The sequence below is a fragment of the Dasypus novemcinctus genome, chromosome 2 (assembly GCF_030445035.2).
Source record: "Dasypus novemcinctus isolate mDasNov1 chromosome 2, mDasNov1.1.hap2, whole genome shotgun sequence".
NCBI classification, from domain to species: Eukaryota; Metazoa; Chordata; class Mammalia; order Cingulata; family Dasypodidae; genus Dasypus; species Dasypus novemcinctus.
Genome location: NC_080674.1, coordinates 10,425,810 through 10,451,629, shown reverse-complemented (window position 1 = coordinate 10,451,629; position 25,820 = coordinate 10,425,810). Strand labels below are relative to the sequence as shown.

The following is a 25,820-nucleotide window of genomic DNA, read 5'->3' as shown; positions in this document are numbered from 1 at the left end:
TAAGCCGGGGTTTCTGACACCTGCGACAATGGGAACCTGACTACTTTAGTCCCTGTACTCAGTTGAATAGTGCCCCCCCACCCCAAATTCATGTCCATCAGTTTTTTAGTTTGCTAAAGGTTGCCAGTGCAGAAATAGGTTGGCTTTATAATTTTATAATTGGAATTTACTAAGGTAAGATCTTACAGTTCTGAGGCTGTGAAAATATCCAAATCAAGGCATCATCAGGTATGCTGTCTCACCAAAGATCAGCTGCTGGTCATCCTGGATTCATGCCATCTGGCAAGGCAAAATGGCGGCCGCTCTCTGCTTCCCCTCCAGGCTCACTTTCTCCTCGAGCTCAGTTGAGGGTGATCAGGTGCATGGCTCATCTTTCCCCAATTCTCTGGACCTCATTGCTTCAGCTTCAGGCTGCTCTGGTGATTCCAGCCTCTGGCCTCTCTCTCAGTCTCTTGGGGTTTTCTGGGTCTTTCTGTGGCTGCAGGCAATCCTGGAGTCCTCTCTTGCATGGCAGGTAAAGTGGTGCCTTGCTCATCTCTCCCTTCCTCTTCGGTCCTGTCTCTTTCAGTTTTGAGCTGCTCAGTGGCCCTGGCCTCTTGGGGGTCCCTTTCCATGCCTCTGTGCTCTGCTGATTCCAGCCTCCAGCCTCTGGGACCTGTCCTTCTGTCTCTTGAGGACTTTTTCTCTGGGTCTCTGCATATTTCTCCCGTTTATAAAGGACTCAGTGAGAGGCCCAAGACCTATGCTGGGTCATGCCTCACTGAAGCAATCTGATCAAAGGCCCCAACTACATTCAATCCAGTCAAAGGGTCCCCCACCCACAGGAATGGACCCAGCTTAAGAACATACTTTTCTGGGGTTCACATAAAAGATGCCAACCAACACCACCAGAACCTCATGATAGGTCTAATGAGTTAGGCTAAGATGAGGTCATGGTGGATTAGGGTGGGCCCTAAATCCAATTATTCTGATAAGGAGAGGGAATTATGGACGGTTAGAAACACAGACACAGAGGGCAGGCAGTCATGTGAAGGCAAGGAAAAATGGAGCCATTCCACAAGACAAGGAGCACCACAGAAGGCTGACACCCACCTGGAGCCTGGGAGAGGCCTGGATGGACTCCTGCCACATGCTGTTTCAGGCTTCCAGCCTCTAGAACTGTGAGATGATACATTTCTGTTCTTTCCTGCCCCCCAGTTTTTGATACTTTGTTACAGCTGCCCCAGGAAACCAAGACATCCCCCTCTCCATCCCTCCCTGTCCTCCAGGATCCAAGCCCCACAGGCCACCCCTCTGTCTCCATCCCTCCCTAATGCTCTGCTCAGGTCCTGGTGCTCAGCCCAGTCTCATTCTTGGACCATTACATCCGCATCCATGTCCCCCCGAATCAGAAGATGTCCCATTTCAGGGACTCCAGTTGCCATTGAAGAATTCCCCAGATTTGATGGGAAGGAAATACACTCAGTGTCGAAGTTCTCCAAGCCTGTGAGCACCTCTGTATGCCAGGCCAGCGTGGTGGAGTCAGTCCAGCTTCTGTGCCTGGTCCTCACGGGATGGCCTGCACCAAGAGCAGCCTCAGTCTCGGGGGGCAGCAGGGTGGGGGTGAGATCTAGGAACTGGCAGCTCCTTCAGACCCAGAGGCCAGGGAAGGCTTCATGGTGGACGTGGGTTTTGCTGAGAAGGGGCCATTTGGACCTGCGGTGATGTGGAGATGTTCCTCCTGGCAAAAGCTGTAAATAAAAAGTGATGCCCATGCCGAGGCAGCTCAGAAGTGTGGATGCCTCTTTAGAGGATTCTGGAGGGGCAGTAATTTTTTTCCACAAAGATAAAAATTCTTTTTCTCATTGCAAACCACACCATCTCTGACACAACCACTGAACTCAGCTATGGCAGCATGAAAGCAGCCACAGACAATAGTAATTGAGTGAGTTTGTGCTTCAGTAAAACTTTATTGACCGTTGCAGTTCGGTATCATTTATGAATTCCAAAAATAGATACTAGATTATGTTTGTAAACTAGTCATTTCCTCTGGGCATACTAGATAGGATTGATTCAGAGATTTTACTTTTATTTGATTAAATAATGATTAAGGCTTTGATTGGGCCACATCATTAGGACATGGCAAAACCAACATGGCAGACAAAAACCAACATGGTAGAAGAGAAAGGTGGAGTTTTGAGCTGGAGGCCCAGGAAGAGAACATGCAGGAGAAGAACACAGAGGAACAGAGGTGGCTCCATAGACACAGCAGAGGTCCTGGGAAGGGAAAGAGCCTGATAGTCTACAGCTGACCTTGTGGAGAGACCAGAGCAGCTGAGCCCAGAGAGAAAAGAGGCCTGGGAGAGAGACTACAGTCTACAGCTAATATTGGAAGAAGCTGGGACCCCCTGAGCCTTAAGAGGAAGAGGAAACCTGGATCCTTGCTCCAACACATGGCAACAGACTTTGGCGAGGGAAGTAACTTACACATTATGGCCTTGTGACTGTGAGCTTCTACCCCAAATAAATACCCTTTATAAAAGTCAACAGGTTTCTGGTATTTTCCATCATCATCTCTTTGGCTGACTAATACATTGACAAAAACAGGCTGGACTTAGTCCACACCATAGAGAGCTCTTAACTGGCAACATGCTCATTGCACACCTGGAAACTGTGCGAGCCCAAGCTTCTCACTTCGAAGGATGGCCACAGGTCATGATGGGAAGACTGTGACATCCTCATTCATTTGTTCATTGAGAAATATTGAGGGCTCACTCCTGTGCTGGAGACAGGAGACAGTGGTGAGCAAGGCAGGCAAGGGTGTCCCCATGTTGTAAGCCTGTGGAAGCTACTGGATAAAGCAGTAGACAAGAAGTAAGTAAGACAGTGACACGGATGGCAGACAACACGAAGGAAACAGAGGGTGATGACAGAGATGGTGACCCAGGAAGCCACATCAGATGGGGGTTCAGGGAAGGCCCCTTTAGGAGAAAGCCTGAGCTAAGAACCAAAGGGTACAAGAGTACCAAAGGGTACCAAAGGGTAGAAAGCAGCAAAGGAGCATACCAGGCAGAGGAGAGCAGGGGGAGCCTAGGATAGCAGGAACCAAAGCAGATGGGATGCAGCAGGCAGTGGGGGCCAGCTCAGCAAGAAAGGCTACTTATTGTATGGAGAAGGGATGATACCTGTGGTTTTCAACCTGCACATTCAGATCACCGGTAGAGCATGTTAAACATAGATTTCTGGCCCCATCCCCAGAGTTTCTGATTCAGCAGATCTGGGTGAGGCTGCAATTTAACAAGTTCCCAGATGATGCTGATGCCACTGGTCCAGAGAGCACACACTGAGAGAACCCCTACATTTCAGGAAAATGCACATATCACCTCTTCAGCAAGGCCTTCCCTGACCTCCTGCCCCCAAAATAAACTGTATCCTGATAGATGTCTATCTCATCACCCTGCTCTATTTTCTTCATGCCACTCAGCAGTATCTAAAAAGTTTACATCTCTCATGTTTACTTGTTTCTTTGTCTTCCCTCATCACAACACAGACCCCATGAGCACAGAGACCTTAGTGGTCTTGTTTGTGACAGTGTTCCCAGCACTGAGAAAAGCACATGGTATATAATTGGTGCACAGTGAGGATTTCTGGACAAGGAATAAACTAAATGAGCTGGTTGAAGGCAGTGGTGACAAGGGCCAGCAGCAAATAAGACCCATGGGGAGACAAGTCTCTATGGTTCTCTAGCATTTCTGCACATCGTATAAGCAGAGGTACCACCTGCCCTTGTGTTTCAGACCCTATTTTCTAGGGTGTTAGTACAGAAAACAGCCTCAGAGGAGGACAGAAAGTGTTTCCCTGCAGAGGAGCGGATTAGCTTGTTTTTGTCCAGTATAATAAAGAAAGTGTTTCCCTCTGGAGCAAGGGGTGGTTATGCTTGTGTATTGCCCATTATAAAATATTTGCATTCCCTGACCTCAAGCTTCCTCAATTGTGACACAAACCCACCGCATTTGAACATCCACCTGAGCCCCTCAGTTTTGCCCCAGCGGGACTGGGGCTGCCAAAATGCAATATACCAGAAACGGGTTGGCTTTTACAATGGGGATTTATTAACTTATAAGCTTACAGTTCTGAGGGTTTTAAAATGTCCAAATCCAGGCATCATGGGGTGATGCTTTCTTCCCATAGACCAGCTGCTGGCAATCCCGGACTCCTCTATCGTATGGCAAGGCACATGGCAGCATCATCTGGTCTCTCCCTTTTCTTCTGGGATTTTCTTCTTTCATTGCTTCAGCTTCCTGCTTCAGTGGTGTCCTTTTTCAGTCTCTTTCACTGTATTCATCCTATTTATAAAAGATTCCAGTAAGAGGATTAAGATCCACCCTGGGTTATGCCTTACCAAATTAATCTAATCAAAAGGCCCTTAACTGAAGTAACCTAATCAAAAGGTCACACTTATAATAAGTTCACACCCATAGGAATGGACCAGCTCTAAGGATATGATTTTTCTGGGGTCCATAAGAGCCTCAAACTACCACAGGAACCAATAGAAACATGAAATCTATGAGTCTGGTGCTATGAGTAATGAAGTCCTTTGTCTCTGATCCAGGAAACTTGGGTCTTCTACCAGCATCCATAAAACTGGCAGGCCGAAAGCCTATACTCCTAGAAGAAAATATAGGGAAACATCTTCAAGATCCTGTGGTAGGTGGTAGTTTCATAAACCTTACACTTAAAACATTAGCAATAAAAGAATAAAGTAGATAAATGGGACCGCCTCAAAATAAAACACGTTTGTGCTTCAAAAGAATTTGTTAAGAAGGTGAAAACATGGCCTATTCAATGGGAGAAAAATTTTAGAAACCACATATCCAATAAGGATTTAATTTCCATGTTATATAAAGATACCATACAACTCAATGATAAAAAGACAAACAACCCAGAGAGACTTCTGAGAATATGGAGGACTCACTCCATATTCAGGACTCGCTTCTCCCCCAGAAAAACAGCTAGAGGATAGGCAGAAATGGCCTGAAAACTTTTTTAGGATTTAGAAAACTAGGGGAAGGCTGGACACCACCCAGAGAGAGAGGGGCAAAGGAAAAGACTCTCAATGGGAAAACTCTCAGTAAAAGCTGCAGCGGCAGCTGCTGTCACGCATCCCTCCATCATTGGAGTAGACAGCTTTAAATTCTCCAGTTTCTGACCAGCAGCTATGGACAGAAGGGCCCACAAGGGTCTACCTCCCCAAGGAAGGGGAGGGAGAGAGATGCAGTCTAAGGCTGATTCAGCTTTTGGCCAATTAATTTGGTCTGCTGTGTCCCATGAGCCCTTCCAGACCAGGTGGAGCCACACCATTGTTTTCTCTGGGAGCCAGCAGGGGATTAAAGAGATCCTACCCTCTCAAACACCCTACTTACTGACTGGAACTGATTATTGAGAATGCAGAGGGAAATGGAATTATTTCCTGCCCAAGAAAAGGGAGGGGTCTGCTGGCAAAGGTTGGAGAACAGCCTCTGAGAACGATTGATTTGCAAGGCTCTGAATAGCCTCCAGGCAGGATCTTCTGTAAGGTTGTGGTCAGCAAACACAGTCTGACCACAGTTTGAACTGAGAGGGCTGTTGAAGAGTGCCATCCCCTGGTGGACCAAGGAAGTGCATGTGAGAAAATTAAAAGTAATCAAATGACGCTTTATTATGCCTTTACAGCCTCCCTCTCCAAGGCCATTGGAAGCATGTCTGCAACTCATTAATGGATCCATAGTTTGGATTTGAGCAACTAAACAGGGATAATCCTAAAAAGCTAGAACAGGTTGAACCAAGAATCAAAGACAGGCAGTAACACACAGCATCCTGCCACTAAACCCCACAAAAGAAAGTGAAATTGAGCATCAGGGTAAACTCACCATCATTAACTGGATGCCTAGACATCAGCAAAAATTTACAAACCATACTAAGAAAATGGAAGATATGGTCCAAGCAAAGAAATATATCAAAACCCCAGATGACAGAGCTAATCAATAAAGTTCATAAAAATCCCCTAAATCAAATCAGTCAGTTGAAAAACAATACAGGGAAGCCAATGTGGCTCAACTGATAGAGTGTCCATCTACCATATGGAGGGTCCAGTGTTCAATCCCCAAGACCTCCTGACCCATGTGGTAAGCTGGCCCACACACAGCACTGCTGTGCACAAGGAGTGCCGTGCCACGCAGGGGCACCCCCACATAAGGGTGCTGCACACACAAGGAGTATGCCCCGTAAGGAGAGCCACCCCACATGAGAAAGTGCAGCCAGCCCAGGAGTGGCACTGTTCACACAGAGAGCTGATAGAGCAAGATGACACAACAAAAAAGAGACACAGTTTCCCAGTGCCACCAGATAATGCAAGTGGATGCAGAAGAACACACAGTAAATGGGCACAGAGAACAGACAATGGAGGGGAAAGGAAGAGAAAAAAATAAAACAAATCTTAAAAAAAAAAAAAAAGCAATATAGCTAAAGAGATAAAGGACATTAAGAGGACACTGAGTACGTATAAAGAAGAATTTGAAAACCTGAATAGAAAAATAACAGAGCTTATGGGAATGAGAGACATAATGGGTGAGATAAAAAGCACAATTGTGGCATGTAACAGCAGACTTGAAATGACAGAAGAAAGAATAAGCGAACAACTGAAATTGAACAGTGAGAAGAACAGAGTGAGAAAAGAATGGACACAACATTGAGCAAGGGCTCACACAATTGAATGGTAACATGAAGCACAATGACATGTGTCATGGGAGTTCCAGAAGGAGAAGAGATGTAAAAAGGGGCAGAAAGAGTATTTAAGGAAATAATGGCTGCAATTTCCCAACTCTCATGAAAGAAATGAATACCTATGTCCAAGAAAAATTCTGAATAGAACTGCCCCAAGACACATACTATTTAGAATGTCAAATGCCAAAGATAAAGAGAAAATCCTGACAGCAGTGAGGGAGAAGCAAACCATCACATTTCAGGATGCCCAGTAAGATTTAGTACAGATATCTCATCAGAAACCATGGGGTTGAGAAACAGTGATATGATAGGATTAGGGTACTGAAAGAGAAAAATTGTTAGCCAGCAAAATTGTCATTCAAATGAGTTAAAAATATTCACAAATAAACAGAAGGTAAAGAATTTGTAAAAATAAAAAATAAAAAAATAAAAAAATCCAGCATTGCAGGAAATGATAATGGGACCCTTATGGCCCAAAAGAAAAAGACAGTAGAGAGAGGCTTGGAAGAGAATGTAGAAGGCAAGCCTATTAGAAAAGATAACCAAAAGAGTAAAAAGACAGACAAAAATAATATATGACATATGAAAGTCAAAGAATAAAATGGTAGAAGTAAATAATGCATTTACAGTAATATCACTGAATATGAGTGGACTAAACTCCCTAATCAAAAGATATAGGCTGCCAGAACAGAATTTTCAAAATGAGCCACCCATATGCTGCTTACAAGAGACTCACCTTAAACATAGGGACATATATCAGCTGAATGTGAAAGGCTGGAAGAAGATACTCCACACAAGCAGTAACCAAGAAAGACAGGGGTAGCAATACTAATGTCAGACAAAACAAACTTTAAATACGAAAGAGTTATAAGAGATGCAAAAGGCCATTATATATTAATAAAAGGAACAATCCACCAGGAATAAGTAATAGTCATAAATATCTATGCACCTAACCAGGGTGCCCCAAAATATATGAGACAAACTCTGGCAAAATGAGGGAGAAATAGACATTTCTACGATAATAGTTGGAGACTTCAGCACTCACATCATTGGATAGAACAACTAGGCAGAAGATCAACAAAGAAACAGAGAACTTGAACAATATGATGAATGAGCTAGACCTAATAGACATATACAGAATGTTGCATCTCAGATCAGTAGTTTATACCTTCTTCTCAAGTGCTCATGGATCTTTCTCCAGGATAGACTACAACTTGGATCACAAAGCAGGTCTCAATAAATATAAAAAGATTGAAATTATACAGAGCACCTTCTCAAATAATAATGGAATGAAGCCTGAAATCAATAATAGGTAGGAAAGGGGGAAATTCACAAGTATGTGAAGGCTAAACTACACGCTCCTAAACAATCAGTGGGTCAAAGAAGAAATTGTAAGAGAAATCAGTAAATATCTCAAAATGAAAGAAAGTAAGAAGACATTTATCAGAACTTATGGGATACAGCAAAGGCAGTGTTGAGAGGAAAATTTATAGCCCTAAATGCCCATATTAAAAAAGAAGAAAGAGCTAAAATCAGGGACCTAACTGAACACCTGGAGGAACTAGAAAAAGAACAGCAAACTAAGCCCAGAGCAAATGGAAGGAAAGAAAAAAATAAAGATTAGATCAGAAATAAATGAAATTCAGAACAAAAACACAATAGAGAAAATCCACAAAACCAAAAGTTGGTTCTTTGAGAAGATCAATAAAATTGGCAAAAACCCTAGCTAGAAAAACAAAGAAAAAAGAGAGAATGCAAATAAATAAAATCAGGAATGAAAGGGGGAACATTACAGAAAGATTTTACAGAAATAAAAATGATTATAAGAGGATGATATGAGGAACTGTATGTCAACAAATTAGACAACCTAGATGAAATGGACAAAATCCTAGAGATGCACAAACAACCTACATAGGCTCTATAAGATATAAAATAATTCAACAAACCAATCACATTTAAATAGATTGAATCAACCATCAAAAATTTCCCAGCAGGAGAGTGGATGTGGCTTACATAGTTGAGCATTTTCTTCCCACATAGGAGTTGCCGGGTTCAGACCCCTATGCCTCCTAAAAAAAAAAATGAAATAAAATAAAAAGCAAGAACAAACAACAAACAAAACAATTGGAAAAACAGGCTACTGATTTCCCACACACGAGGTCCCAAGTTCAATCCCCAGCCTCCAGTACCTAAAAAAAAAAATCTCCCAACATAGAAAAGTCCAGAATCAGATGACTTTACAGGTATATTCTATAAAGCATTTAGGGAAGAATTAACACCAATACGGTTTTAAACTCTTCCAAAACGTAGAAAACGAAGGAAAATTACCCAACACAAATTATGAAACCAGCATCACCCTAATACAAAAGCCAATTAAATTAACTAGAAAGAAAGAAAATTACAAACCAATCTCTCTAATGAACAAAGATGCAAAATTTCTCAAAAATTACTTGCAAATAGAATTCTAGAGCATATATGAAGAATTATACACCAGGATTTATTCCTGATTTGCAAGGGTGGTTCAACACAAGAAAAGCAATTAACATAACACACCACATTAAGAAATTGAAAGAAAAAAACACACAATCACCCCAATGGATGCAGAAAAGGCATTTAACAAAATTCAACACACTTTCTTGATCAAAAGATAGGAATAGGAGGAAAGTTCCTCAATGTGGTAAAGGATATATATGAAAAACCCAGAGCCAACATCGTACTCAATGGGAAAAGGTTGAAAGCTTTGCCTCTTAGGACCAGAAACAAGACAAGGATGCCCACTGTCATTGCTGTTATTCAAGATTGTACTAGAAGTTCTAACTAGAGCAATTAGAAAAGAAACAAAAAAGGGATCCATATAGGAAAAGAGGAAGTAAAACTCTCACGATTAGCAGATTACATGAAGCTATATTTAGAAAATTTTGAAATATCTGTGACAAAGCTACCTGACTTAATACACGAGTTATGACAAGATAGATAATGGCCTGTATCTGTCATTGCAACGTCATTCAGGACCATTCCAATGTCCCTAAAATGTCCATATATTACACCTATTTTTCCCTCTCCCACCCTTCATGACCTCTGGTGGCCACTGCCTCCACATCAATGAATATAGGTCGCCGAAAATAGAATGAGGTTTTTGTTTGTTTGCTTGTTTGTTTGAGAATGAGGTTAGAGAATGGAAAGCTGAGGGTTAATCTGAGCAGAATGGGTAAAAAATTGTTCAACCAAAGCAAAATATGGACAGTAGTGTGTAATAATATATTAATAATCTATTAAGTATAAAAAAAGAGACCTACTAAGTGGAAGAAAGTAGACAAAAGAGACTACAAATTCTTTGACTTATGTCTATACAAGACATAAATACAAATAAATTAGATAGATGGAAACAGAATAGCAGCTATGCACAGCAGCAGAAACAGAGAGATTGAGGGGTGATTATTAAGGGATAAAGTTATTTTTATTTTTTTAATTATTATTATTATTTGTATTGAAATAATGAAAATGCTCTAATAATAATTGAAGTGATGAATGTGAAACTATGTGATTATATCAAATACCATTGGTTGTACACTTTGGATGGATTGTATGCTCTATTTATATCCATCAATAAACTGATTTTTTTTTTTTAAGACAAGCAACCCAATTGAAAAATGGGCAAAAGACTTGAACAGACACTTCTCCAAAGAGGAAATACAGATGGCCAAAAAAGCACATGAAAAGATGTTCAACATCACTAGCTATTAGGGAAATGCCAATCAAAACTACAATGAGATGCCATTTCATGCCTTACAGGATGGCCATTATTTAAAAAAACAGAAAACTACAAGTGCTGGAGAGGATGTGGAGAAATAGGAACACTCCTTCACTGTTAGTGGGATTGTAAAATGGTGCAGCCTCTGTGGAAGACAGTTTGGCAGTTCCTCAGGAAGCTAAATATAGCTCTGCCACATGATTCTGCAATCCTGCTACTAGGAATATATCCAGAAGAACTGAAAGCAAGGACACAAACAAACATTTGCGCACCGATGTTTACAGCAGCATTATTCACAATTGCTAAAAGATGGAAACAACCCAAGTGTCCATCAACTGATGAATGGGTAAACAAAATGTGGTATATACGTATGATGGAATCCTACTCAGCTGTAAGAAGAAAGGAAGTTGAGAAACCTATAACAACATGGATAAACCTTTAGGACATTCTGTTGAGTGAAATATGCCAGACACAAAAGGACAAATATTGTATGGTCTCACTGATATGAACTACACAAAAGGACAAATATTGTATGGTCTCACTGATATGAACTAAATACAATGAACTATGATATTGTCCACTATTATATCTAGAGTATAGATTAGCATAATAGTAGACAGAATGTGGGTTGAGAAGGGGAAGCTGATGCTGAAGTATGTAGAATGTTGGTAAGATTGATTGTAAATGTTTGGAAAGGGATAGAATTGATGGTAACACAGTAAAGTGAGTATAACTAACACTGCTGGTTCATAAATGTTACTGAGCCTAAAAGGGGTAGTGTAGGACTCTGTGTGGGTAAAATACACCTAGTATAAGCTATGAATAGCAAGAGTATGACAATGTTCTTTCATTATTCATAACAAATGTGTCACAACAATGTATGATGCTGGTGGTGGGATAATGTATGGGAATCCTATATGGCATGCACAACTATTTTGGGTTTTTTTTGTTTTTTTTTTTGTTTTTAAGTGTTAACTCTTTTTCTTTTGTTTGTTTTTTATTTTTATTTTTATTAAAGTTAATAGATCACAGAGAGCATTACATTAAAAAACATAAGAGGTTCCCATATAACCCACTCCCCACCCCCCCAATTAATTGTTTTGTAAACTCACAATTTATCTAATTAAAAACAAACACAGGGAAGTGGCCATGGCTCAATCAGTTGGGTTGCCCTCTACCATATGGGGGGCCCTGGGTTCGTGTCCCGGGGCCTCCTTGGGAAGGCAGGCTCACCCACACGCCATGGAGAGCCGCCCAGCCCACAAGCGCCGCAGAGAGCCGCCTCAGTAAGGTGATTCAACAAAAAGGGAGACAAGCAAAAAACGCTGAAGCACGCACAGCGAACGGACACAGAGAGCAGATAGCAAGCAAGCCGCAAGGGGGGGAGGGGAAATCAATAAAAATAAAGACAGACACAGAAGAATGCTCTGCAGATGGACACAGAGAGCGGGCAGCACACAAAAAGCCGCAAGAGGGGGGATAAAAGAATTTTTAAAATAATAAAAATAAAATAAATTTAAAAAAAAAACAAAAAACCAAGCCAACTTGTTAGCTTGACCAGACCCAGGCCTGACACTGCGGGGGCTTCTGGGAGCCGAGGGTTTTAAGGAAGAAGAACTAAGAGGCAAGAAGATACCTACCCACTTCCCTCTGGGCCAAATAGGAAAAGTGGGCTCTACTTCAAAGGGTGTGTTTTCGGGGGGACTGGGTTCTCAGGCTTCCCTAAACGGCGGAGAAAAGTTGGAGGTCAGAGGGGAGCTTGTCTATCACGGTGATGAGATCCAGAACAAACCTTGGCTGTGACTGTGCACACACGCCGCCTGAGAGGCTGTTAAAAGGCAGATTCTGACTCGGGATCTCTGGGTGGGGCCCTGAGACCCTGCGATTCCAACAAGCTCCCTGACCAGGTGGAGCCTGCTGGCCCGAGGGCCCAGCTTTGAGGAGAGGGGTCTGAGGACACACTCAACATGAGGCTCGCATTCACGGGTGTACCTGGGGGGACGAGGGGGCGACGTTAGGCTCCCGCCTGGATCCCTCCATCCCATATTGAACCCCCCTATCCCCCTCCCACCCTCCCACCACTCTCCCAAACACAGCCTCCACTCCAGGGCATGGCTTAGTTCCGCAGCCAAATTGGGCCACCAGAGACTACGACCCCCAGGACTTCTTACGCTCTTCTGGAGTAGAAGACAGGGTCAGGTGGCCTGTGTCTCCATCGCTCTCCAGTGCCCAGAGGGACTGGGCTCCAGCTCCTCCAACCTCCTGGTAATCTGGCTGCTGCATCTGTTGCCTTGTGGGGTCCAATAGAGGGTTTTGAATGAATGAATGAATGACTCCAGCTATCAATCACTATTTCTGTATTTGTGTGGCCCCAGGGGACAACTGAAAGAAAACTCCCCACAGAAATAACGACCTGTGTTTACCGGCTATTTATTCAGCGACCTGCTCTTCTGGAAGTTGAGAGAACATGCGTTCCTATTTTTAGACCAACCATGCTCAAACGAGGATTTTTTTTCCTCAAGCTTTCTTAAAATTTTGACATTCCCAGCTTGTAACTGCAAAATCATGTCATGCATGCAGCAAGAGGAGACAGGGGAGCAGTGGCTCAGGAAAGCAGCCTCCTCTCTCCCGGCCACCAGGAAATATTTACAAGGCAGGATGAGTGTCTCCAAAGAGTGCGCAGAGCTCTTCCTAGGAGCAAGCCCCTGCCAAAGTCCCAGGCCCCTCCACTCTCCATCAGCTCCGGGGATGCGGGTCAGAAGGGTCCCACCTCCACCCGCCCTCTTCTCTCTCCTACTTGGAGAGAAGCAGTGGGTCAACTCTGGCATCTCCTCCATGGGTTTGCAGCCCCGCCAAGCTCACCTGACCAAAAGGCAGTTTACAAGCCCCTCACTGAAGACCGCGGGGTGTTCAGACCAGGCACGCCTCCCATCCTCTAAAGATATCTTGAAGAGGACAGGCTTCACAACTGGGGGGCAGGGCTCAAGGTTTCTCTAGCACTGACTCTAAGAACATGAGCGTCTTTGATTGTTCTCTACTGCCCCATCAGTAACATGGAAATAATATTTGTACACACCCCCATTCCAATGGTCCTCCTCAAACTTGAAAGAGCTATCACACATTCCCAAGTGACTCCTTGATGGCTTAGTCATTATGAAATCTTCCTAACGCATCCGTCTCTAAAATAGATATACCAAGGCCATTCGTAACAATATCAGTGATGAAACAGTTCTAGAATAAAGATGATGCCCAAGGCATGAGTCTTCCAAACACCTCTGTGAGGACAGGAGGCGGCTAATATTAGTGAAATCGTCGTCGTCATCATTGTCTATATTTACACTGCATGGTGAGTTCCGTCCGGAATTGATCATTTCATCATCTTTCCTCATTTTTGAGATAACAAAAAAAGCTATTCTTATTGTCTCCAAATAATACCTTTTTTTTTTTTTTAGGTACTGGAAACCTAGCAATAGTTGGGCAGGGAGGGGGCTCACAGGGGTTGCAGGAACTCTTGGGGGGCTACAGCTGGAGCATCTGGGGAAGGTTTGGGTCTCCTCTGGTTCCTGCTGATCCATCCCAGGAAAGACACGCCGCGGGGACCAGCAAGGTGAAGTCATAAAGCCCACGGAGCTCGGTCGTCCTGCTCACCCCACCTCCTGCCCAAAGAGATCGTCACCCACCCCCCACGTCACCCGTTGTGCCTAGGAAAGGGAGGTTTCATCTGGCCAAGCCCGAGAGAGGCCTGTGTGAAGAAAGCCAGGGGCACAAGTGGCAGCTCACCTTGGACAGTGAGCTTCCTTCCACACCAAGTTTTTCCATGGAAACCATTGCCAATCTCAGGCCTAAGTGTCCTCTTCCTCCATGCTTACATGGCAGATGACTTCTCTTTCCTCTCAAGCCCAGATGAACTGAGTGAATTTTCCACCCCTTTTCTCAGATCCTGTGAGGGTCTTGATTACTGGTTTAGTTTCCTAAGTCGCTTAAGCAAATTCAAATTCCATGAAATGGGTTGGCCTAAACAACAGGAATTTGTTCGCTCACGGTTTGAAGCTGGGAAAAAGTCCGAATCAAGGCATCATCAGGTGGTGTTTCTCCACCAAGCCTGGCGTTTCCGGGAGGCTGCCGGCAGTCCTTGGCTGCTGTCACCTGGCAAGCCACGTGGCAGCGTCTCCCGGTCTCTCCCTTCTCTCCCGGGTTCTGTTGCTGTCAGCTTCATGCCTCTTGCAGCTTTCTCTTCCTCTGTCTGAATAGCATTCTCTTATAAAGGACTCCAGTAATCTTAGGATTCAGACCCATTCTGACTGGGCTGGGCCACACCTTAACTGAAGAAACCTCATCAGAAGGTCCTATTACAATGGGTCACGCCCACAGGAATGGATTAAGCTTAAGAACATGTTTTTCTGGGGTCCACATCTTCAAACCATCCCAATTGCCAACCCAAATCCTCCCTTCCAGGTCCAGTAACAGGTCTCAGCACTGCCCCTGACCAGCTGCCTGGCCTCATCCCACCTCCTGGCTGGATTTTAGAGTCTACTTTAAACTTTGCTTCCTTTACTATAAAGCAAGAATTAGAGTAATAGGGTCTTCCCCTTAGATTAAGGTAACAAACCCATGGACTAAGGCATGTGGAGGCTTAGCCCAAGACCCAGCACACTCCGTGCCCAGGAAATGTTCGTTAACATCTTTAGGAATCCGTAGACTATAGATGCAAGCTAGGGCCCATCAGCTAAGAATGGCTTTTACATTTTCAAACAGTTGAAAAAAATTCAAAGAGTGGGGAACAGATGTCACTCGAGTGGTTGAGCACCTGCTTCCCACGTACAAGGTCCTGGGTTCAATCTCCAGTACCTCTTTTAAAAAAATGAAAGAGTCATATTTCATGACATGCATAAATTATATGGAATGCAAATTTGTGTTCATAAATCAAGTTTTACTGGCACACAGCAACACTCATCCATTTACCCACTGTCTGGGGCTGCTTTAGCACTACAACAGTGGAGTTGAGTTGCCACAACACTGCGTGGCCTACAAAGTTGACAAGATTTACTATCTGACTCTTTTCAGAAAAGTTTGCTGGCTCCTAGCACAGACCCTGGAACCCAGTTATCTAACTTCAAATACTGGTTCTGCTACCTAGCAGTTGTGTTACTTTGAGGAAATTATTCACCTCTCTCTGTCGCCATTTCCATATCTGTAAAATAGGCATAATAGTCCTTGCTTCAAAATACTTTTGTGAGGATTAGATGAACTATCATTTTTAAGCTCTTAGAACAGTGTCTGGTACTTAAAAAGTATTATAGATGTGTTCGATTATTTTAGGTCTTTATTTTAATCCTCAGGCTCCTTAAGTCCTTTGTATTAGTCCAGGTTCTCTAGGGAAACAGAATCAACAAGAGTTCTCTGTCAACAGTAAGAGATTTTATCAGAGTCTCTCACGCAGCCGTGGGGATGCACAAGTCCAGGTTCCGCAGGCAGGCTGCAACCAGGGGCTGCAATGAAAGTCCAATGAAGGGAAACGGACTTTGGCCCAGTGGTTAGGGCGTCTGTTCAAACCCCGGGCCTCCTTGACCCGTGTGGAGCTGGCCCATGCGCAGTGCTGATGCGCGCAAGGAGTGCCGTGCCACGCAGGCATGTCCCCCGCGTGGGGGAGCCCCACGCGCAAGGAGTGCGCCCGTGAGGAGAGCCGCCCAGCGTGAAAAAGAAAGAGCGGCCTGCCCAGGAATGGCGCCGCCCACACTTCCCGTGCCACTGACGACAACAGAAGCGGACAAAGAAACAAGACGCAGCAAATAGACACCGAGAACAGACAACCGGGGGCGGGGGGGGGGGGGGATTAAATAAATAAATAAATCTTTAAAAAAAAAAAAAAAGAAAGTCCAATGAAGGTTCTTGTCAGTTCTGGGAGATGTTGGCTGTCCAAAGAAGAGCTGCGAAATTCTCACTCAATGCTGGAATCACTTCCCCTTTTAAGGCATTCAACTGATTGGGTTAAGCGTCACACATTGTTGATGGCAATCTTCCTGACCGATGTAATTATAACCAGCTATCTATGATTTACCTCTGCAGTAAAGTCAATGGTGACCAAAGTCCATAAATGCCCTTGGATTACAGTTAGCCCAGTGCTTGCTTGACCAAACAGCTGGGCACAATTACCTGGCCGAGTTGACACAGTAGCCTAACCATCACATCCTTAAACATCATCATCCTCCTATGCCAGAATAAAAAATATAACATTCTCAAGCCTTTACTCCGCTATACGCACAAAAGAAGTTGTTAAAAGTGATTTGTCATTTTCCTCACTTTTCATCATCGCTCCATAGGCAAACAGATCCAGGAAATCTTAGCTCAGATTTCTGAAATCCCAGATGGGTTCTAATTTGTTACGTTGGAGGAAAAAAAAAAAACACAAAAACTGCATTCCCTAGCAGATGCTCAAGGGCTGTTTTTGTTAGTCACATCTGCCACCTTCTTACTTTTCAGCATTAAAAAAACTTTTTTGCAAGCTATACGAATGTTGATTCTAAAATGCAAAAGCAGAATGATGAGGCATGGATTTCCCACGCAGACAAAGATGTCTTCATTCTTCACTGTTGGAAACTGAGGCACAGTGGCCTCACAAGGAGAGATGTGCTGTCTCCATGCTAGTGCTGTCTCCATGGCTACGCTTGCAACCTAAGGAATGCAGTAATTAAGAGTTCCCGGCAAATGGGATAAAGCTGTTAAAGGCTGAAAGAAAAGATGAGCACATACCTTTTGTACCTTGAGATAAGATTTTTTTAAATTCCTTAGACTATGGGTAATGCTGCTTGATGTCACATAGGCTACGTGTTCCTGCTTATTGTCACGTAGGCTACGTGTTCCTGCTTATTGTCACGTAGGCTACCTGTTCCTGCTTGTTGTCAGGTACACTGGGGTATATAGAGAGCCCCTAGTAAACAATAAAGTTGTCTGAGGAGTTATTACTTGCAGACCCCCTGATCCCAGCTCCCTCGCTCGTTCCTTCCCCCTTTACTCTTTTTTTCATTCCCGATACCCTTCGGGTCCAAATCTCCAACACTTCACCTAAGTGATGGTGGCTGCGGCTTATGTGGAATCCCATTCCCTGATGCATGGAGGAGCAGGTAGAGTGGTACAGCAATGGTGGAAATGAGTCGTGGCTGGGCACGTGGCCGATGAGCTAAGGATGCCAGTTCCCAGCCTGCCATGCACTGAGGTATGCTTATGTGACCAAGTCTACCCTCACCTGGAGGCGAATGAGGGGACAGGAACCCCTTCTGAGGATGGCTTTAAGGCATTGAGCTTGTGATTCTTCATGCTCTTCACCATCTGGTGACTTGAAGCCCAGAGATGCCGGCCTGCTCAGAGTCAACTACGCAGATGCGGCAGCACCCTCAGCGATGGCGAAGCTATGAGATGGTCACAACCTGGTTACTTAAATGGCCATTGGAGTGGAGCCACCCCTCACTTTGGGCCACTCACTGCAGGACTCTCACTTGAGAGGGAATCAACCTCTGTGTTTGTTAAGCCTCCCTGTGATTGGGTCTGCTTGTTATAGCAGCTTAGTTTTTACTCTTAGGGTAAAAGACCCACTGCCTTTGATTTACAGATGAGGAAACTGGAGGTTTGGTGTCCTCCCATTCCCACTCTTAGACAGTTGGAGAACTACAGAGTCTCTTACCTGGTAGCCCAATTCTCCACAGTTGCCATGTTCACTCTTGGTGGGAACCCTGTGTCACTTGGTCTGTAATCTACCCAGATCTCACCTAGCACATGGAGTCCACTGGCTGAGGAACAGTGTATATATTTGATTCCAACCATGGGAGAGAAATTGCACAGTCATTTGAACAGGGAAAGCTTAATATAAGGAATCTGTAATGGAGTGTATGGTATGTGACTATATGTCAAAAAAATTGCTAAAAATTGTAAAAAATAAAATAAAAACAAAAGAACCAGTAACTATAACAGGGGGGTGAGGAATCGAGGAGTTAGCAAAGAGAACCCCCCCAAAAAAACAGGTATAAAAACAAAGAGAACCCTAAAGAAAGATAAAAGGAACAGCCATTATTCAAAGGACAGGGACGGAGAACCTGGGCTGCTCAAGGAAATACCATGAAATGGATTGGCTTAAACTATGGGAATTCATCGGCTTATGGCTTTGTGACTAAAAGAAAGTCCAAATCAAGGTATCATCAAGGTGATTCTTCCTGAAGACTGTGGTGTTCTGGGGCTGGCTGCCAGCAATTCTTGGATCCTCTGTCACATGGCAAAGCACATGGCAGCATCTCCAGTAATAGAATTAAGACCCATTCTGATTGGGCTGGGCCACACCTTAACTGAAGGAACCTTATCAAAAGGTCCCACTTACAATGGATTCCCACCCACAGGACTGGATTAGATTTCTTTTTCTTTAAAGATTTATTTTTATTTATTTCTCTCCCCTTCCCCCCCATTGTCTGCTCTGTGTCCATTTGCTATGTGTTCTTCTGTGTCCATTTGCATTGTCAGGCAGCATTGGGAATCTGTGTCTCTTTTTGCTGTGTCATCTTGCTGCATCAGCTCTCCGTGTGTGTGGTGCTTTTTTTGCGCAGGGCGGCTCTTCCTTGTGGGGTGCACTCCTTGCATGTGGGTCTCCCCTACATGGCAGCACCCCTGTGTGGCACAGCACTCCTTGTGCACAGCAGCACTGCACTTGGGCCAGCTCACCACACAGGTCAGGAGGCCCTGGGTATCAAACCCTGAATGCTCTACAGTTGAGCCATGTGGATTAGATTTCAGAACATGTTTTTCTGGGGGTACATATCTAACTATGACGTAACCTAAGGAAGATTCCCCAGGGCTGGGATCTCAACCTCGTGCAGAGAAGGCTACTGGGTGGTAGAAAAGTCACTGTGGTGCTGTGTTAGTGGAACGTGCCAGAAGTATGAACTCTGGGGTGCTAGGGAAGTCTGTTCACAGGAAATGTCTCCTTGTAGGCACCCTGCCACAAAACCCCTGAAAGGGTCATAGGAGAGGGGCTGCTGGCTCCTGGTGCCTCCAAGGAAGCACAATGAAGAACAAAGCATGGAGCTGCCAAGGACATTTAGGATGCATTTATGTAAAATCAGACACCAACTTTTACTCATCTTCTCTCCATTTCCTTAGAGACTTTCACACAGTTTTAACTAATGTGTGACTCATCTCAAAATACAATTTAAAAATAGACAGCCCTGTTTAATATTGGGTCCTAAAACATGCAAAATCAAGGCTCAAGCTCAGCAGCCCCTATTCAATTACAATTTGGAAGAAACTGTGGTCAGAAGCGGCATTAGTTTTCTATGGCAGCATAACAAATTACCACAGCTTAGTGGCTTAAGATAGTATTTATTTTTATTATTCCACAGTTTCTGTGGGTCGGGAGTCTGAGTGTGGGTCAGCTGAGTCCTCCACCCACCAGGCTAAGACACCTTATCTAGGTGCCGGCCAGGTCTGCAACCTCATCTGGGCTCAGTGTCTAACTCCAACACATTCAGGCCATCAGCAGGATTTGGTTCCTTGCAAGTATAGGACTGAAGGCCCCGGTTTTGGTGACTGTCAGTTAGAATTAGCTGTCAGCCCCAAGAGGATCCCTGTCACATGGCCTTCCCACAAGGACAGCTACCTTCCTCAATGCCAACAGAAGACTGTCTAGTCTACCAGGACCCTTAGTAACATAATCAAGCAAATGACTATCCCATCATCTTCCCAGGTCCTACACACACTCAGGAAGAAAGGATTATGCAGGATGTGTATGCTGCTGGAAGGGAGGGAGGGGCAGGAATTTTGGGCACCATCTTAGAATACTGCCTACCACAGAGACCCATAGAAAATCTTATGAAAATTTATCTAGAGCAGGCCCATCTTCTCCCCAATCTAGAAATCTAGATGTTAAGCTTCTGTTTTAGTCTGCTAGACTGCCAAATGCAATATACCAGAAGTGAACTGGCTTTTACAATGTGAATTTATTAACTTAGAGGCCATGAAAATGTCCAAATGGATGTTTCATCAGGTGATGCTTTTCTCCCCAAAAACCAGCTGCCAGCGATCCTGGACCCCTCTCTCACATGGCAAGGCACATACAGCATCTGTGCTCTCTCCCTTCTCTTCCGGGTCTCGTTGCTTTCAGCGCATGGCTTCCTCTGGCTTTCTCTCAGCTCCTATAGGTCCCTCTCTCTGTATTCATCCCACTTACAAAGGATTCCAGTAAGAGGATTAAGATCCACCCTGGGCCATGCCCTATTGGAGTAACCTAGTCAAAAGGTCCCACACACACACAGGAATGGATTTGTCTGAAGGACATGATTTCCTGGGGTCCATCCAATTACAAAGTATCACAGATTCCCTCACTTCTTTTTCACTCCCATCCCCCTCAAATCCTCCCCAAAGGTGCTGCCTTTGGAAAGGACCAGAACCAGGAAAGCACATGCCTCCAGGGCCCTGCTGCTCAGCCTCTCCTGTGTCACCCCTCTTGAGGCAGATAGCCTTCCCCACCATCGGGACACAGGGAAAGTAGAGGGAGCATGGATGCCAGGGCCCCGCCATGTGGTGATGGGCAAGTTGCTTGACCTCTCTCATCCTCAGTCACTGTCTGGACAGTATGGGGTTAATCGTAATAATACCCCTGATAGAGTGCTGTGTGAAGGTCACATGAGTTAAGGTAGGGAAAGCAGGCAGAATTCCAAGATGGCCCCAAGATCGCCAGCTCCTGGTGTACTTGGCCTGTTGAGTCCTTCTCTTTGAGTACCTGGCATGGATTAGGTCAAACTTGATTAAATTATCACTTGGGAGATGAGAAATGGAGAATATTGGTAACCTACAGGTTTCAATTAATAGCATGTATCATGTACATGTTGGTTACTATTATGGCTGCCTACAGCTCTACACATACAACCTAACGGACCTTAACCAGAGGAAAAAGAAGAGGACCAGGAAGCGGCTGTGGCTCAATCAGCTGGGCTCCCGTCTACCATATGGGAGGCTCTGGGTTCGCGTCCCGGGGCCTCCTTGTGAAGACAGTTTCGCCTGCACGCTGCAGAGAGCCGCCCAGCCCACAAGCACAGCAGAGTGCTGACTCAGCAAGGTGACACAACCAAAAAGGGAGACAAGCAAAAAACACAGAAGAGTGCACAGCAAATGGACACAGAGAACAGACAGCACGCAAAAAAAGTCACAAGGGGGGGATTAAAAAAAAAAAAAAAAGAGGACCACTCCCTCCCAACTCCAGGCTGAAAAGCCTCAGGGAAGGCTGTGATTGGTCGAGCCTAGGTCATGCGGACAAATCACTGTGGGCAGGAGAGGAATGCTAATCGGTTTAACCTAGGGAACATGCTTACCCGTATTGCCTCCAACCCAAGCCCAAAGAACTTGAGCACCAATTCTTGCTAATGATTGGTGGATGGATTGAATAGGTAATAAACGCACAGAGTAAAACTCAAGTAAGAAAAAAAGTGACACAATGAACACTGGTGGCCTTGTCCTCACTTGTCCTTTTCAGAAGTTTCTATCACTGGGTATCATTACAGAATTAATTTGTGCATCTCTAAGCATACTCCCTGATCTATACAGAGATAGACAGGAATCTCTCCACCTCATTTTTCGCACAAATAGTCACATGCTGGACAGTTTCCACTTCCTTCTCCAGAATTCCTCCCCTTGCTCTGCCGCGCCCTGGGCCCTGGGCAGCGGACCTCTGCGGCTAGCTTGTGAGGCTCCCTTCCCTCTGCCTTCTGGTTGAGCCTGGCCAGTTCAAGGCAGACCATCAAGGGAAGGGAGGCAAATGGGAGTGGGGTGTTTATTCCCCAGCCACCTACCTGAGGGGTCCCAGGGCCGACGTCCCCACTACCGAGGCCAGTTCCTGCCAGGAGCTCTTTCCACAGGCTGTCACTGGACTCCAGGGACAGCTCCCGCGCTGCAGGTTCAGGCCTCAGGTCAGAGCCACCCCGCCCCAGCACTCCTGGCCAGGCCTCAGCTCCCTTCCTCCTGCGTGTCCCTTAACCCTGGCCACACTGTGAGAAAAAAAATCCCCACGTCACACCTTCCTCTCAAGCCCTGTTTCAGTGCCCCATCTAAGCTGGCACATGCTGCACGCTGGACCTTGCTTTTCAAATTGAAAATCAAGGGGAAATGGACTTGGCCCAATGGATAGGGCGTCCACCTACCACATTGGAAGTCCGTGGTTCAAACCCCGGGCCTCCTTGACCCGTGTGGAGCTGGCCCATGCGCAGTGCTGATGGCGCAAGGAGTGCCACGCCACACAGGGGTGTCCCCCGCATAGGGGAGCCCCACGTGTAAGGAGTGCGCCCCGTAAGGAGAGCCACCCAGCGCCAAAGAAAGTGCAGCCTGCCCAGGAATGGCGCTGCACACACGGAGAGCTGACACAAGATGACACAACAAAAAGAAACACAGATTCCCGTGCCGCTGATAAGGATAGAAGCAGTCACAGAAGAACACACAGCAAATGGACACAGAGAGCAGACAACTGGGGGGGGAGGAGAGAGAAATAAAAAATAAAATAAAATAAATCTTAAAAAAAATAACAAATTGAAAATCAAGACGCAAATTCTCCCCCGTCCACCATGGTCCCCTCCCCAAAAGCCGCCTTCCTCTTCACGGTTGGTGTAGAGAAGGGGCTCCTCGGGGCCCGAGGTCAGGCTGCCAGGGCCTTACCTGTGTGACCTCCAGCCGGTTTCCACACCTGCACCTCTAAACGCAGGTGATGACAGCACCCCCTCCTGGGTGCTTGGGAGAAGTCCAGAGCTAAGGGCTGTCAAATGCTGGTGAACGCAAACCCGGAGCCAGAGGGTCATCCCTGCCCAAACGCCCTCCTCCCCCGGGGACCCCCACAGCTTTCCCGGGGCGTTTCGCGTCAGCTCTCCCTGACATACCTGTTAGCTCCAGAGGGCGGGCCGGGGCTTGGGCTGGTGACCGCCTGGGACGATTGCCCGGGCAAGAGCTGTCCTCCCCCGCAGGCGCCCAGGGAGCTGAGCGCAGAGCTCCTGCTGCATCGTGGAGCGCTTGACACATCACCATGCCTCTGGGAAGAGACAAAAGGGTCCAGAAAAGTGGCGCTGGGACACGTCGACGCCCATTCGGTTCCATTTGACCCACTGGTCTTGGTACCTCAGGAAAGCCAGCACCAGGTCATTGGGGACGTTGGGGATGTGGAGAAGGCTGGGAAGGACAGAAGCAGGAGGTGAGCGGTGGCCGGAGCCCGGAGGTGAGTGGAGCCCGGACGCCGCTGCTCTGTAGCTCGGGCTGTCACCCCCGAAAGGGGGCAAACCGTACCTCTGGAGCCCGGCTCCCGGGTCCTCAAGGGTCCCGCTTCCGTGCAGCCACCACGCAGCGGCACTGGGACCTGCTGTGGGGAGGGGTCTGGTCGAGCTGCTTTCTTTGGGTGTGAGGCACAGAGAGCCTCGGGGTCAACGACTGTTTCAAGGGCCTTTGAAATGGAGATTTTTACAAAAATGATGGGCTGCAAATTACGGTATTAGCAAAATCTAACTCCATAAATGTTTCATTTATATAGTCATCTTTCATTCATTGTTAAATTGAGTACACATAAAAATCTTGCTAGATTTGAACACCATTTGGAGGTAAGAATTTGCAGGACTGCCCAGGGGTTGCCAGGACATAAGAGCTATTCATCCCAGGGTCCACCGAATGGAGGAATAAAATGTGGATTAGAGTGGACTTATTGGTATTCTACTAGAGAACTGTTGTGACCAGTAAAGGAAGAAACTGTAGCACTGAGGAGGAGAAAGTGGCCATGGTCGTTGCTGAGGGCAGGGAGAGGGAAGAAGAGATGAGACGTGGGGGCATTTGGGACTTGGAGTTGTCCTGAATGATATTGCAGGGACAGGTGCTGGACTTTATATATCCTGCCATAACCACTGAGTGGACTGGGGCAGAGTGTGAACAACAACAACAAAAGAGCCACTCATAAGGTGAAGGTGCTGGGGACGTCACGGCCGCCGGGGGCGGGACCTCCTTCCCCGGCGAGTCACAGCACAGGCCGAGTGGCCGTCCTGTGGCCGTCTCCCCCAGTCCTTTTCTACCGCGTGCCCTTCTACCATGGGGTAGAGGTTCCATCTAACGAAAAGGCTGGGTCAGGAACCAGCGCCCCGGATGTTCTCAGAACAGGAATTCTGGTGGCTGGCCCCTCCCTGAGGTGGAGAGAAACCACATTCCAGAGGTAGGGATTGGTCTCTCCTGGCCCACGTGAAGCGGGGCGAGGAGGCTGTCCTCCACCAGCTCCAACCCCGGCCGCCTGGGCCACCTCGGCGGCCGGCCACGGTGGGGCCTCTTCGCCTGCTCTTCCAGGCTCTCTGTGCTGTGGGAGGAACAAAGCGGCCATGGGCTGCAAGCTGCCCTTGTGTCCATGCTCCTGTGTGCCCACGATGCACCTTGTAGCAAGTCATTCCACAAAAGGCGCTGCTTGGAACCAAATAATTTTAAAAGCAAAATCATTTCCACAATTTTTAAAGCAAAAAAAAAAAAAAAAAAAGAAACACATTTAATGATGGGCGACGAGATGCCCTCACCCTTTCCCTAGTGAGTGTCTACGGGACCTAGAAAGTTCTCCCAGGCCCTGGGCCAGCCCTGCCCGAGTGCCCTGAGCTCCCTCCTCCCAGGGACCACTTATTTCCAAAGTTGTCCCTACTCCCACCTTTTCTTTCTCTTAGATCATAAATACCAGCAGGAGATACTTTAAAAGAAAAAATAAATAAGCAAAACCACTTTCTCCAGAGATGGAAAACGCCGAAGCTGACAAATGAGTTAGTCGCAGCTGCGGGAACACAGGGCCTCAATGGGAAAAGCCCCCACCGGCTCCTCTGCATTTTTCGGCTTTTCCACGCCTGCTTTCCCACCCCCATTCCCCTGCAATGCTAGGAGAGCAGGTGTTTTACAAACCCACACCTCACAAACGCCGGGATTTTTGTTTTTTGTTTTTTTAATGCACAGTTTCCGTGATTGTCAGAGTCTATTTCTAGATGACTTTGATGGAACAAACCTTCTTTGGCAGCTGGGGCCACCTGCCTCGGCATGGCGAGCAGAGCATGGCTCCCGGCGCTGAGTCGCCGACAATTGCCGCACAGGGACATTTTCTCAGCTCTCCCTCTCAAGCTCCTTTGTGCAAACATATCATCGTTTGAACAATGTACTGTTACCAACACACTGATGAGTTGATATTTGCAACAAATCTTGTAGTAATTAATTGAACCAATTGCGCCAACCCCTGAACACTGTTAAGCAAACTTCCTATGGCTCTTTTATGGACCTGAGCTGGGGCAGACCAGGAGTCAGAGGATGATTC

General features: G+C 45.9%; 1 long non-coding RNA gene across 2 annotated transcripts; it reads right to left on the bottom strand.

Annotated features, from left to right (window-relative positions):
* Positions 1 to 4,070: 4,070 nt before the first annotated feature.
* LOC101423130 (uncharacterized) lies at positions 4,071 to 22,308 on the bottom strand. 2 transcript variants are annotated; one of them, XR_009187934.1, is made up of 4 exons: positions 17,736 to 22,308; positions 12,664 to 12,782; positions 12,285 to 12,484; positions 4,071 to 4,325 (listed from the first exon to the last, which is right to left on the bottom strand). It is a non-coding gene; the product is annotated as an uncharacterized lncRNA (long non-coding RNA). The 2 variants fall into 2 exon arrangements; XR_001117396.3 differs by lacking the exon at positions 17,736 to 22,308 and having other exon boundaries at positions 12,664 to 13,399.
* Positions 22,309 to 25,820: the final 3,512 nt, after the last annotated feature.